Raw genomic sequence first — 6050 nt, 5'->3', positions numbered from 1 at the left:
AAAAAAAAAAAAAAAAAAGAAAAAAGAAGAAAGGAGGGAAATACCCAAAAGAAAGAGGCATGGGAATGGATGGTAATTTGCAGAGTAGCTTCCCTTCAACGTCTTCTCCTCTCCACTCTCATCCCTCAATCTCTTTTCCTGAACCAAGGGAGCAAATGGGGAATATCGCCCAGGACTTTACAAATCCAAAAAATAAAAAACACATAAAGACCTATGAAACTCCTCTCCTCACTCTCTGGTCGTGCTACCCCCAATCCGCATGATGGATGATGGACGATAGCTCCACTTGTTCTCCCATTAGCCCGCATCCTAGTGTAGTAACCCCATGACCAGGGAACATTCTATTCCACCCCACCACGCACCACCAAAAAAAAAAAAAAATCAGTAATAATAATAATTGAACATTTGCATTGGATTGTGGGTTTATCATTAACTCAAATACCCTATTGTTCATGATCCCAAATATCTTTTTCTAGTCCAATAATTGGATCAAATCGGATGGATGATGAAATTCTCTATTTGACAAACTATATCTAATTGTATTTCTCTTTCTTTTGTTCCGTTTGTTGAATTTTCTTTTGTCTTTAATAGAGTTTGTCAGTCCATTTCACCACAACTCGTGTTAGCATCTAGTTTGAGTTGGGATGTAGAAAGCATATCGATTCAAAAAAAACAAAAAAGACTGGTATGTGATAGGGGTGTGAATTTTACCTGTAAGCCTGGACCTGCCCTGAGGCCAATAAGGCCTGGGCTGAATTTTTCAGCAGAGGGTGGGCTACGGTTGGATGTTTTAGGCAGAGACTAGAGCCAAATCGAGGCCACGGGCTGAGCCTGGTCCTATTTTAGGTTACACTGTAAGTTGTATTTGTGAATAATTATGTGCTGAGTATGTGTTACATGAGGCAAATGAATTATATATCTTTTTTTTTTCTTTTCTTTTAATAGTCAGATTAGTTGACTTGAGATAAATATGATTCTAACTATGAATTAGGATAATTCTAACAAATATTAAGGTCAACCAAGGTTAAGGCCAACCAAGGTCTATCCGGCCCTGTATGGAAAGATAGAATCAAAATCAATCAGAGTGGGCTAGGTCTATGCTAAGCCCGACAAGGTTGGGCATGGATTGAGATTTTTAGGCGTTAAATCATGGCCTAGGCGAAGTTAAGCTCAATCCATTCCTGTTTGCAACCCTAGAACAAGGAATAAAATCTCCAATATCCCAAGCATAGGCCTCGATTCCATTGTAGCCATATCTCAGATCTTCGGAACTGGGTTTGAATTTGACTTTACATTCTTGATCTCAACTTTCCAAGATCTGTATTGGAATCATAGGTCGAGATCACAAAAAGAAGCCTCTTTTTGCTTTGGTAAAGGTGCTGAAGAAACGAAGTTTATTTATTGGTTGTAGCTTGTAAGAGTGTCAATTTAGAATCCAAATAAGTTGAAATAAAGTGATTTGGTTTGGGTTTCAAAGCTGGAATGATTTTTTGGTTTGGTTTGATTTTATGATTAAAATCATTGAACTGAATTTAATACCTATTTTCGAATCAAATAAGGAATCGGGTAAAAGTTTGGTGGATTATGATCCTAATAAATAAGGGATTTTTTTGTGGGTGAAAGATGTAAATAAATTGGCCCAAACACCTAAAATATGACCTAAACCGAATATAAAATTGGAACAATAAAACCAAGTTGATTCAGTTTTGGTTTTGAAAATGTATTTCTATTCTTAGTTCACTTTTTTGTATGGCATTTTTTATCTTGAATGGAACAAAAATCATTCCCAATAATCGAAACTGAAGTGATTGACACCCTTATTCAGTTGAAACTTGAAGATATAAGATGAATTGGAAGCATCTTAATTCACTTTTACAGTCAAAAGAATACAGAAGGTCTACTTGGTTTGGAAGAGTGCAGTTCAATACAAAGAGCATCTTAATTCACTTTACATTAAAAGAAATTTTGGAGGGAAACTTTAGTGGCACCTAGATCACTTTGAGCATCTTAGTTCACTTTACATTTAAAAGAAATTGACAACTCCATGGGAAACTTCTAGATCACAACAGGCATCTCATTCAGCATCTTCTATAGCAAGAAATCGAGAACTCCATGGGAAACTTCGTAGCATCGAGATCACAATGAGTATCATTTTTTTCTGTTTTTGGTTAAGTTTAGGGCCTATAAGCTATTACATAGTAGACCCATGAAAGAGTCAACGAGGGCCAAGGCCACACTTCTTGAAAAGCAAAGAAATTTGTGTAAATCATGCACTGATGCTGTGACACCCAACGATATGGGGAGATCGACCAAGAATATGGAAAGTACCAGGGTATTTGGGAGATTTATGAGGGTATGAAAACTTTAGTCGCACATCGCCTAGGAGGAGATTACTGGGCTAGTTGGCTGGGTTGCTGGTCCATTGAGCCTTAAAACTGAACTATTAAATGGTTCTTCCTTTTCAAATTTAATTATGCTATTCTTTAACTCTAATACCATCCCTTCAAATAACTTGGATTTCATTTTCAGTGTCTTTATTATTATATGTTACCACATTTGGAAACACATGAATCAATTCTCCTTTGGGCATGCTAAACTCAATCCGTATATCATTCTATACCAAATAAAGTATTGGGTCTCTAATGGAATCCCTACGCACTCTGATAAGCGACATGTGACCATACTTAACCCTACACCAACCCAGACAATAACACTCCCTTTCTTAAATAAAAAAGTATTAATCTGCGCAGGGATCATTGATAACACCAAAAACATTTCTGGTTGGGCTGTTTGGTTTATAATTGTATCTTACTTTATGCTAATTATATGATGATAGGCAAGAATCTCGAGGCAACAACTAGGAATCTACTATATGGGATGAACCAAGCTAGGAAAAGAGGATGGGAGATAGACGAAATCTAGAGCGATGCAAGGGAGTTGGAGCATCTCATGTCTGCTGATAGCACAAACTTATGTCCATGGAGCACAATACCCCTCTTTTTGGAAACAACAGATTTTTTGTTTAAACCAGAGTTTTGTTACAAAAGTAACAATGACCTAGTTTTCTCGATCAAAGCCTTAGTTCACAGGCTATGAACTTGAAAACTCTAATTAGAGATCCTAATATCCTGATGGACACTTATATTAGTAATTAATAATTTTTTTTCATAAAAAAAAGAATAAATAAATAACATCTAGCCTCCTTAACATAGCACAACACATTATACTAAGCTTAATGGGACCGAGGAATTACATGTGCACTTAAAAGGAGTTGATCAAGTGACCAACCCTCGAGTACTCCACTAAGCACCTCAAGAGATTCTTGAGGTCTTCTGTTTCTAAGAATGTATTTCGAGTGTGGATCAAGTTGCAGTACTGCTCTCTTACATTACCAAAAAAAAAAGGCATTTGTAGAGTATCTATACTGGTTCTGTAGTTCTGTTCGAAGCTGAAAGGTTATATACTCAAACGATTTACATTTTAGCTAGAGGCAGTCCCCAGTATATATAGGCCATCATAATCTCCACTTCTTGCCCTGCATTTTATACTCTCTCTCTCTCTCTCTCTCTTGAGGATGAAGATGGGAAGTCTTGAGGCGGAGAAGGTGGAAAGGGGCCAGAGATATGAGAAACTTAGGGTGTGGGTTTGGATAGGAAAAGGTCGTATTCCTTTCTAGTGAGTGCCTCGAGTCCGAGTCTGGTTTCTCATGCTTCTGAAGAGGAAACCCTTTCCCATCGTTCCTTCCTCAGCTTCCCTCTCCCTCCATTGTTGTGGTTAGGTTCTATTTAACCTCTTTGACTGGGAGTAGAGAGAAGGTGCAATGATGGAACTTAATATCTCGTTAATCTGAACGAGTATGAATGAGTATCCTCTTCAATCCATTCTCTGAGCACCTTTCCCACTCTATCTACTGTAAAAACAAAAAAAAAAAAAAAACTATAGAACCCATTTCTTCTTCTTAGAAATACATTCTTCTCTTAGTCTTTAATATTATGATATGGGCTTGAAATAACTCAACCATAAAAATCGACTTGCAAGATGAGGGGACTCAAAACAATATCAACTCATATCAAAACCCTGTGAGATAAACACTTTATAAGACTGATATGAGACCGTAACATATTACATATCAATATTTTTTTTATCTAGCTTTTCTCAGGATGTGCTGCTGCGATCGAAGAAATCAAAGTAATGAAGTTATAGTATCTTCTAAGAAGAATTGAGCCCAACAAGCAGGTACTTTGTTTTCTTTTCCCCTATAATTCACAGTTGCACTTGCAGATTTCGTACGAGTAGCAAAATGTTAGAAACACATGAGAAATAAAAAGAATGGGTAAACTATGAATGATATTTCATCTCACTTGGCTGTGTGTGAGCATCTTTGCCTCTCGATCTCTGACATCAACGATCCAGATGTGAGAAGTTGCTCGAAGTTCGGTTACTCTCCAAGTTTTTTTTTTTGGATAATTAGGGAGGGGAAGTAAATAACAGCCAAGAGACTCAAGCTTGAGACCTCATGGTGAGCATGGCTTTTGACACAGTACAGCTTGCTAAGGTTTTTCTGTGGATGTGTCCAAGTAAAAACACTATAGATAGGTTTGCGGCCATATCAATTTGGGCATGGCGGATAAGCAAAGAAAATGTCAGAATTCATAGAATTGACATCAACAACGATCTTCTTAAGGGTAACTTGCGAAATCCAAAACCAAGATAGAGATTGTTGGGATTGAGTGTCATGTATTATGTGGGTTTATATAATTATTATCTGTATTTTTAATTAGATTGGGTTTCGCAGGTCCATTATATATATATATATATATATTTGTAGAAGCTTCCTTATATATTGTCTCTGTGGAAAAAACTTAAAGATAAGCAAATGATATATCTTTTTTTGGTAGAAGCAAATGATATATCACATTGTGAGTTAAGAGTTAAAGAAAAATCTCTAATTTTCTTGGGTGAATGTAAGCATTCATGTCGAAACATGTTAAATTCTTGGTGTTGTGTGATTTTTGCTTAGTTCTTCCTTACCTGAACACATTAATTCGCCTAGCATGAAAAAAAAAAAAAAACACCTTTGTATCTCTGGTTGCCGGTTGGTGGTTGGCGTTTGAAAACCTAAAAGCCAAATCCTTCCACATGTATCCTGAGAATCATAGTTAGCGATTTGGTGAAATGGGAAAGCATGATTAATGTGGATCCATTAAATTGGGATATTTTTTAGTTTAATTTAGTTCAGTTTATTTTCCTAATTTGTAAATCAAATGGAATACTTCTGTTACTGTTGGATGCTAACACATTCAGTAGTTGTGGCATTTGAAAAACCTATAGCCAAACCCTTCAGCATGTAATGTATCCTGAGAATCAACTTTTATAATTTTTTTGAATGAGAAAGCAAGATTAAAGTAGACCCCATTATCCTAACAATCAACTTTAATCCATTATCCTTATAAACTTTTGCGTTCTTGTGGAATGGGAAAGCAAGATTAACGCAGACCCCATTATCCTGAGAACTTTTGTGTTTTTGTTAAATGGGAAAGCAGCAAGATTAAGGTAGACCCATTAACCTGAGAATCACTTTTGTGGCTTTGTTGAATGGGAAAGCATGATCAATCTGGATTCTAGACCTAAAAGTGTCAAAATGGAACTGGAACTGAATATTGGAATTGGAATCGATCGTTCATGATTTGAGTCAAACAAAGATTGTAAGAAAAGGACTCAGATTCTGATTTCATAGGTTCGATTTTGATTTGCATAGGAAAACTGATCGTTCTAAACCAAATAGGAATGGATAAAACTCGAGCGAATAAACTCAATTTTTTGTACTGCCTTATGTTCAAACAAAGGCTGGTTCTGTGTCTAATAAGGGACTGTATTTCTGAAGTGGTTTTTGATGATACTAGAATGTACAGTAAGAAAATCTGCAATGTGCATTGAGATGTTAAGCTTTAATTATTCTACATTTTTTTTTGGGTAAAAAATCTAAATTTGTTTGTTCATGCTTTCAAATTAGGTGTAAAAAGAATCGAATTACAATTTTTTTTTTTTTT

At 36.0% G+C, this 6050-nt stretch overlaps 1 long non-coding RNA gene and 1 other non-coding gene across 2 annotated transcripts in view; one reads left to right on the top strand and one right to left on the bottom strand.

Annotated features, from left to right (window-relative positions):
• LOC122067844 overlaps window positions 1-165 on the bottom strand; it is a 269-nt gene extending 104 nt beyond the window's left edge. The window contains exon 1 of the long non-coding RNA XR_006136891.1: window positions 45-165. This is a non-coding gene — a long non-coding RNA (uncharacterized LOC122067844). The remainder of the gene's footprint in view (window positions 1-44) is intronic.
• A 3651-nt stretch (window positions 166-3816) lies between these two features.
• On the top strand, window positions 3817-3891 carry LOC122067851. The gene has a single exon (XR_006136895.1). It is a non-coding gene; the product is annotated as a small nucleolar RNA U30 (small nucleolar RNA).
• Window positions 3892-6050: the final 2159 nt, after the last annotated feature.

This window comes from Macadamia integrifolia, unplaced genomic scaffold, assembly GCF_013358625.1.
Source record: "Macadamia integrifolia cultivar HAES 741 unplaced genomic scaffold, SCU_Mint_v3 scaffold3167, whole genome shotgun sequence".
Taxonomy (NCBI): Eukaryota; Viridiplantae; Streptophyta; class Magnoliopsida; order Proteales; family Proteaceae; genus Macadamia; species Macadamia integrifolia.
This window is presented reverse-complemented; position numbering and strand designations above follow the sequence as displayed.